We start from the raw sequence: 9009 nt of genomic DNA on the forward strand, positions 1-9009 counted from the left end.
ATTGAATCTCCTCCAGCTCATTTAAGGAGAATTAAAAGGAATGATAAGTGTTTACAGACCTCATAAATGAAGTTAAAATACAGATTTTACAGTAAGTTTCCAGATATAAACCCAGATGCCAACCTACACCATAATTCTGTCAGTGTGTTGAACTGTTGCAGCTTGTCTGTGCTGTGATGATGGAAGCTATGAACTAGGATTTGAAATACCAGCAGTGTCACCCATGAGGAACAGTTTTCTTTCTTTCAAAGGCAACAATGTAGCTGAACCCTTATCCCTGCCTGTGGAGCTGCAAGTGTCCAGTCCCTGCCCCAAGGCAGTTGGGGGCAAACTGCAGCTGTGTTGATACCAAGCCCCCTACAGTCTCCAAATGGTCCCGGCTCCAGCAGAGAGTGGCAGGGTCAAGGTTAAGCCCCAGCCAACTTCCACTGAGGTAAGTCAAAAGCCCCCACCCCCTCAAAACCCCATAGGTCTGTGAGCTGAATTCCCGCTGGTATGTGTCACTCCGTAGCCATCTTCCTGGAAGTCTCATCTTTGATTCTCATCAAGTGCTTCAAGTCCTTCCTACTTTCAGCAAGCAAGGTTGTGGCGTCTGCTTATTACAGAGTGCTAATAAGCCTTCCTCCTGGCCTGTTGGTGTAGCAGGTTATCCATTGGAATGCTAAGCACTAGGTCAGCCATCTGAACCCACCAACCACTCCACAGGAAAAAGAGGACGCTCCCTACTTCCACAGAGATGTACTGTCTCAGAAAAACACGGACACTTCCACTATGTCCTATAGGGTTGCTATGAGTCAGAACCAACCCCAATGGCAGCGAGTTTGTGGTTTTCTTGTGTTGTTTCCATCTTCATGCTGCTGTCTTCATATAGTCCAGCTTCTCAGGCAGTTGCTCAGCATTCAGATTGAATTAATATGACAAAAGGATACAGCCCTGGCACGCACCTCTCCTGATTTTAAACCATGCAGTATTGCTGTTTGAACAGCTGTCTATGGTCTGTGTACAAGTTCTGCATGTGCACAGTGAAGTGTTCTGAAATTCCCATTCTTCTCAATGTGATACATAGTTTGTTATGACCCATTCAAAGGCCTTTGCAGAGTCAATAAAACACAATTAAGCATCGTCCTGCTATTCTCTAGGTTCAGCCAAGCTCCATTTGACATCAGCAGTCACATCCCTTGTCCCACAGGTGAATCCAGCTTGAATTTCTGGCAACTATATATTGATGTATTGCTACAGCCATCTAAAAAATTATAATCGGCAAAATTTCACTTGTATATGATATTAATGATTGCGATAGTTTATTATGCCAGCCTGGCCAATAAGCACAAGTAGGATTAACTGAAGGGCAGAGGGATAAATGCCTCGGTGAGCCTCGCCTTGCTTATTCTGTGCCTCAGTTTAAAGGGGTACACTACCTGTGGGATGCCTAGCCTGTGGTCTGTGTCGCTGTAAGTTGAGGTCCCTTTAAGCCCACACGATTGGAATGTTCATCTCTGGAGCTGGGGACCGACAGTTGACGACAGTTGGGGACCTGCCTTGCTGTTTGCTGCCTGGGTATATATAGCCCAGCTCTCTCTACAGAAGGGGACTGGCAACTGGCAGCTCTCAAGCCTTAAAGGACTGCTAGTGTCTCACTGCTTTATAATTTAACTGTTAATTTCTTGTATTATCTATCTGTATATAATTTAATGGTTCATTTCTTGTATTATATATCTATCTTTATAAATATATTTATATAGAATTACTAGCAATCTGGTTTGTCTCTCTAGAGAACCCTGTCCAACACAATGATATTGTTTGATAATTTCCATTTTCTGTTTGGTCCTTTTCCTTTGAAATGAGTAGATATAGATCTCTTCCACTCCATCAACCATGTAGTAGTCTTCTACAAGTCTTGGCACAGAATACTGAATGTTTCCAGTGCTGTATCCGCGTGTCGAAACATTGCAATTGGTTTCATTCAAGTCCCGGGACACTGGTTTTTGCTAATACCTACCGTCAGTGCAGTTAGAAAATCTTCTTCCAACACCACTGCTTCTTGATAATATGCTACTCTTGAAAGGCACAAACCTTGTTGGCACAGTAACTCTGTATCCCTTCCATCTTCGCTTCACGCTTCCAGCATCATTCATTATTTTGCCTAGAGCATCCTTCACTATTGCTACTTGAGGCTTTAATATTCTCTTCCTTATTTTTAAGCTTGAGGTATATTGAGTGTGTTCTTCCTTTTTTGGCTTTATAGTTCTAGTCCTGTGCATTTCATTATAATATTTTACTTTTTAAAAATCATCTTATTACGGGCTTGTATAGCTCTTATCACAATCATCCATCCATCCATGTGTCAAGCACATTTGTGCATGTGTGACCATCATCATTTTCAAAACATTTTATTTCCCGTTTTACTTTGACTTCTTCAACTGCCCTTTGAAATCTTCTCTTCAGGTGTTACACTTTCTTCCACTCACTTTAGTTGCTCTACGCTCAAGATCAGCTTTCAGAGCCTCTTCTGACATGCGCTTTGGTATTTCTTCCCTCCTTGTCTTTTTACTGGCCTTCTGCTTTCCTCGCGGATAGTGTTCTCGATGGGATCCCGCCACTCAGCGTGTCTTCTGTCCTGAGTGCTCAGCATACCAACTGTTCTGGAGCTGCTCTCTGGATTCAGGTGGCGCATACTCACCATGTGCTACGGTGCTCGTGTACCATCAGGTGATTTTCTGGGGGATTTCTGTGCTTCAAGGACTTTTTCTTAGGTTTACTTCCAATTATCTAGGAAGTTCCATCAGAGGGCACTCCCACCCTTTGCTTCTTTCAGGCATGAGTCAGCAGGACTGACGATTTATCTCAGTCATATCTGATTCCAGATGGTCTTCATAGATTGAAGTGTTTTGAAAATGTTTAAGTCTCTGGGCACTTATTCTAGCTGGTTTTCCTTGAAGTAGCTGATTTCACTGGTGTGCTGGTGTGCGTGGGCCCTTCTGTATTCTGAAGACTTAGCAGTAACCCTCCCCAGATGAATTCACCCCTTAGGCTGGATTCCTTCACCTCCCTTTGTAGGAATGGGATAAGCCTTCCATTTGTGGTCGCTTGCACACTCATGGAACTTTTCTGTTGGCTGCAGGTGTCGGCGGGTAGAGCTTTGTGTCCTTCCTTTAAGAGAAACCCTGAGTAGATTCTTTCATGGTGCCAGTCATGAGCAGGAAGTCAGATTTTTCTTTCTGTGTTGCCTGTTTGGTGCACTTTTCTGCCCTGGACTGATGGATGGGTCCACAGGCTCTTCTGTGGCACTGGGTTCTAGTTTCCTTTTTCCTTTGGGTCCCTCCAAATTCAAGAGCACTTACTTCAGACTCAACTTCCCTGCACCCTTTCCCAAGAGCATGGCATGTGAATTTCCATAGGAAATCGACACCGCTTTAATCAGACCACACGTGCCTTAGTTTAGTTCCTGACCTAAGTTCTTTATACAGGACGTTTCTTATTCCCATTTTGAAATGGATCACAGTGTACCAAATCTCCCAGAGATTAGTGATCAGGAGCTTCCATCTTCTCTGTACACCCTGCTCCTCCCAGCCCCCTGTCTCGGGACTCCTCTTGGTTCTCCAATACATCAAGTGCTGTCTAGAGATGTGAAATCTTAGCTGTACTTGTTTTGTGCATTGTTCATTGGGGTAGTTGGGCGATCACTAGGGAAATGGCTTATAATGCCATCTTGCCCTGCCTTTCTCTCAGGCCCCTTTCCTTCTAACCTGCTCCCTTCCATTGCTTCCTTATGATCAGTCATTTCCTAAAAGGACTCACAGAACTCACCCAAAGCACTATATTCAATCACTGCTTTTTATTTTTTTAACGAAGAGAATACCAATCAGGATCAGGGCAAAGAAGAGAGTTACAGAGTGAGGTCTGGTTTAAGTAGGCTTTCAGCCATCCTTCCCCCACACCTCTTCTGAGGTCATGCTAATATCCCATGGTGGGTCCTTCTGGCTTGGTCTGCCTTCACCAGGTGCTATAAACTCCAAGGGGTGGCCTGTAGCCTTTACCAAAGAGACTTCAATGACTTGGGAGATTCTGAGATTTTAGAAGTTTCATAGTCAATAAAACACAAGTAAACATCTTTCTGTTCATCTTAGGAACCAAGAACCAGATTTCATAGGTGAAAAAAAATCATTGTAATCTTCACAAGCCCCCACCTGGTCTTTTGACCAAAGTTCCTTCTGTAGGCCTAATCACTTACTCCATAAATCTATTGCAACTTACACTTTATAACCGTGTGCAGAACTAGTTAGCACAGAAGTCAGTGAGGGTTCGCTAGACTCAGTTCTTAGGCCATTTTCGATTGGCCAGGTAATAGACTGCTGGTTGGCAGTTTGAACCTACCAGCCACTTTCTGGGAGAACATGAAGCTGTTTGCTCCTGTAAAGAGTCACAAAGTCTTAGAAACCCTATGTGGTTGTTGTTCGTGCCATCGAGTCAGCGCCAACCCATAGGTTGGGCAGGAAACCCTGTACAGGGTCCCTGGAAGCCAGGATGGACTGCAAGGCAGTGAGATTTTGTGTTTTGTTGCTGTTGTTGTTGTTTTATTTCTTCTACCTTGGGGAAGCATTAACACAATCTCTTAAAACATTCGACTATCAATATCGGTATGATCATAAGACTTATTTCCATAAGGTAAGTTGAGTCTTCACAAGAATGCCACTATTAAACTATAGTATGGTAAGGTCATATTGCAATATAATTTTATTACAAATCAGTCAGTAAGAATCATAGAGACATTTCTATTCCTTTCCAACAAATGCAACCCTTGCTCATGTATCAGGCATTGTTATGGACTGGCATTATTGCAATAGACAATGGCTCCATTATTGCTGGCTCCAAGTCATCTTTCAAGTGTTGACAAGCGCCCCTTACTGGCTCCACACCTCCTGAGCCAGGAGCCTCATGTGGTTTCCTCCCACCCTGTATCGTCTGGCTCCGGAATTCCCCAAGCTATTAGGAGAAGTGAAGTAGCCAAGAGAGCCACATAGAAATTATGATAGCCCTCTTCATGTTCCTTCTGCTCCGGTTTAGGAATTACCCATTGTAGCCAGCCATCCCCCTGCCAGCCAGCCCACTGGGATGGACCGTTACTGCTGCAAGTCTTGTCGCTACCTGCCATCAGTGCCTGGATCAGGTGAACAAAAGCGCCCTTGTGAAAAAAAAGGAGCTGCCCATCGAGTTTGCCAACATCATGGAGGAAGTGGCTTTCAACACAAAAAAGAGGTAAGATGCTGCAAAAGGGGAAGGAGAAACTGAAGAAGCTGTTTGAAGACGAGGACAGCTTCACCAATAGCAGAAGACTGAGCTCTAGCCCTTGGAAGACCAAGTGGAGGTGGAGGCGATGCATCAGCATGGGGAGCTTTGGGGAGGCTGCTGAGGATCCGCGTTCAGCACAGGGGCAGGTGGGAGACAGGAGGCTGCTTTCCTAGAGATGGAAAACCACCATGCTGTTGCCATGACCACCTTGCAGGGCAGCAAGGACCACGCAGTCTGGGAGCTGATGTCTACCTGCAAACCTGAAAAGAACTAGCAGAGAATTTTGAGAAACGGTGGTTGTCCTTACAGGACCAGGTGGACACAAGAACTTTCCGGGGCCCGTCTCTGCCAGATAGTGCCTGGCAGTTTGAGGAGGCACTAGAGAAAAATACAGAGAAGCAACTGGAGGTGGCCCTGGCCCTCCTACCAGCCCCTGGAAGAGGACACCCACGATCTGAAGCAGATGTTGACATTGAAGAATCTGCAGATCCACCAGCAGAAGAAGAAAACTGTCAAGCTGGAAAAACTGCCTGAAAAGAGCATCCTCCTGGAAGAGAATCCCCAAGTCCTCCAGCAGCCACACAAGACCTAGACCAAAGCACCATTACCATAAGACAGCTGTCAGGAAAATATGAATCTTCAGGAATATGTGGAGAAAGAAACTCAGGCAAAGAAGAGGCTAAGCAGAACCAACAAAATGCTGCTTTGGAAATTCCAAACCAGAGAGGTGACCAGTCCCATCAAGCTGTCCCCTACATCCCATTTACTGCTGCACTTCCTCCAGTCCTCTTTCTCCAGCCAGAGTTAGCAGGATGCCAAGAAGATGCTGTCTTGCAGCCTGCAGTTTCTGGCCTGCTTCTCCTCCCACTGAGTGCTTCCCTCTAAGGGAAAATTAGTCCGAGTAGCTGATAGCCCAGAACAGGTCCTGCTCACATACTCAGTAGTGACATAACTGTGTCTTAGCGCATCTCCTTTCTACTTCTGGAGTACAACTGTCGTAGTGTTGGCACAAACTCTAGGCAGATATAAGCAGTATCGTCTGATGTTCAATGTGTGGCCATAGTTAGTCAAAAAGAGACAACTGGCAATGACTTATTTTTTTAAGCAATGAACATCCACTGCAGAATTTTAAGTTAGTTACAAATAGCTCCATTTTGAATCCACCTAGGCAAATCTTCATGCTCTATGCCAAGATGTGTGTATATTTAGATAATGCTGGCATGCACATGCAGCCATTCTGAATCGCATTTTTTATAACAAGAAAGGCAGATATATTTTAGTGACAACCTATAAATTTCTTGTGCCTCAGAATCGTTGAGGAGTGAAAATTCATTCTATCCAACATCCCAGAAGTAGTTCTACCCAAATAGGAATAAGAGGGGAAAGATAGAGAAGTGCCTGTCAACCAACCACATGGGACTCTTATTTAAAACACAGACATCAGAAATTGTAACTATCTTTGGAAGACTTAGCTTCTTAGTCAACACTGTGTAATGTCACTATTATTCCTTCTGCATATTTTAATTTTGAGTGAGCCTATCATGAATAGGGGTCCCAGCAGGGGGACGCCATTTTGCCAGGGATACTCCTGACAGTGGTTCACCTCTAGTCTCTTAAACACAAGTTTTGCTTTTGTGCTCAATAACATCTTGGAATTGGTCATTAAGCCTTTGCCTCCTCAGGAGAAACATGGAAGATCACGACAGGGATAGGGATGGTCTTGTCAAGGATCAAGACCATCTGGACTCCATCCTTGAAAACAAGAGAACTATAGAGAAGGGTTCTATCCCTGAACATGGCACAAAAAGGGAAAGTGTTCTCTAGCACTCCACTGGGGGTGCTCTGATGCCATGTTGTAAGTGGACTCTTGGCCCCAAAATTTATGGGCAGCACCCCCATCTTTGAGTCTATAACTTCACCATTCAATGTCCACGAAGATGGCTCAGTGGGTTCTGCAGAGGCTTCCAGAGGTCAATTCTTCTGTCCTGCAGGACAAAGTGCTAACTCTCCACTAGATCTCATATTCAATGGCCGTTTTCTCAGCACATCAAGCGTCCCTTAAACTGTGAACAGCTTGAGGATTCTACATCCAGGTTGAGATTTACATTGAAAACTACAACACATTGCAGAAAGAAGTTAAAAGAGACCTAAATGAATAGAAATGTATCTTGTGTTTGGGGATCAAGAGACCTAATGTTATTAAGATGCCAATTCTACCCAGTGTTCTACAGATAGAAAACAATCCTGAGCAAAACCACAACCATTTTCATTGCAGAAATAGAAAAGCCAATCCTGTAATTCGAGGAGCCCCGCATAGACAACACTGTCTGGAGAACAGAAAAAGCATAAGAGAACTGAACAGCAGGAATCAAGCTTCCTGATTTCAAAGCAGATGACAGAACTCAGTTATTGAAACGATGGGGCATTGGCAGAAAATGGACATAGAAGTCCATTGGAATAGACTGGAAGATACAGACATAAGTTTTAAAAGCCTGTGGCTCCATGGTGCCACATCTCTCCAGGAGGGAAAGAAAAGTCTCTTCAGCAAAGGGTCCTAAGCCAATTGGCTCTCCACATGCAAACGAAATTGAATCTCTATTTGTGCCATATGAAAAAGTTAATTCAAGCTTCATCAATGTCCTAAATATAAGACATAAAACCATAAGATTCTTATTAAAAAAACATAGGGATTCACCTTCATGATACGATCGCTGAAGACAAATGAGTGCATAAGCAAATGTGGCGAAGAAAGCTGATGATGCCCGGCTATCAAAAGATATAGCATCTGGGGTTTTAAAGGCTTGAAGGTAAGCAAGCAGTCATCTAGCACAGAAGCAACAAAGCCCACATGGAAGATGCATACCAGCCTGTGCGATCACGAGGTGTCAAAGGGATCAGGGATCAGGCATCATCAGAACAAAAAAATCTTATCATAGTGAATGAGGAGGGGGGAGTGCAGAGTGGTGACCCAAAGCCCATTTGTCGGCCACTGGAGATCCCCTTACAGAAGAGTCTCCGGGAGGAGACGAGCCAGTCAGGGTGTGATGTAGCAACGATGAAGAATACAACTTTCCTCTAGTTCCTAAATGTTTCCTCCCCACTCCCACTATCATAATCTGAATTCTCCCTAGCAAGTCTAACTAGACCAGAGGATGTACACTGGTCCAGATAGGAACTGGAAACACAGGGAATCCAAGGTGGATGATCCCTTCAGGACCAGTGGTGTGAGTGGTGATACTGGGAGTGTAGAGGGAGGGTGGGTTGGAAAGGGGGAACTAATTATAAGGATCTACATGTGACCTCCTCCCTGGGGGATGGACAACAGAAAAGTGGGTGAAGAGAGATGTCGGACATGGCAAGATATGATATGACAAAATAATAATTTATAAATTATCAAGGGTTCATGAGGGAGGGGGGGAAATGAGGACCTGATGCCAGGAGCTTAAATGAAGAGCAAATGTTTTGAGAATGATGAGGGCAATGAACGTACAAATGTGCTTTACACAATTGATGTATGTATGGATTGTGGTAAGAGTTGTATGAGCCCCTAATTGAAATGATTTTTTAAAATAGGGATAAAACTTCAGGACCTTTATTTATTATTATTATTATTGGCAATAAACAAATGGATATGACACAAAAAGCATGAACAACAAGGGAGAAAAAAACAGATAAACTGGAATTGGGGATTGCTGCACAAGGAGCACTATTTAAAAGAGA

At 44.0% G+C, this 9009-nt stretch overlaps 1 pseudogene; it reads left to right on the plus strand.

Annotated features, from left to right (window-relative positions):
* The first annotated feature begins 370 nt into the window (after positions 1–370).
* On the plus strand, positions 371–6185 carry LOC142442391 (microtubule-associated tumor suppressor candidate 2-like; annotated as a pseudogene).
* The last annotated feature ends 2824 nt before the right edge of the window (positions 6186–9009 follow it).

The sequence above is a fragment of the Tenrec ecaudatus genome, chromosome 3 (genome assembly GCF_050624435.1).
Source record: "Tenrec ecaudatus isolate mTenEca1 chromosome 3, mTenEca1.hap1, whole genome shotgun sequence".
In the NCBI taxonomy this organism is placed as follows: domain Eukaryota; kingdom Metazoa; phylum Chordata; class Mammalia; order Afrosoricida; family Tenrecidae; genus Tenrec; species Tenrec ecaudatus.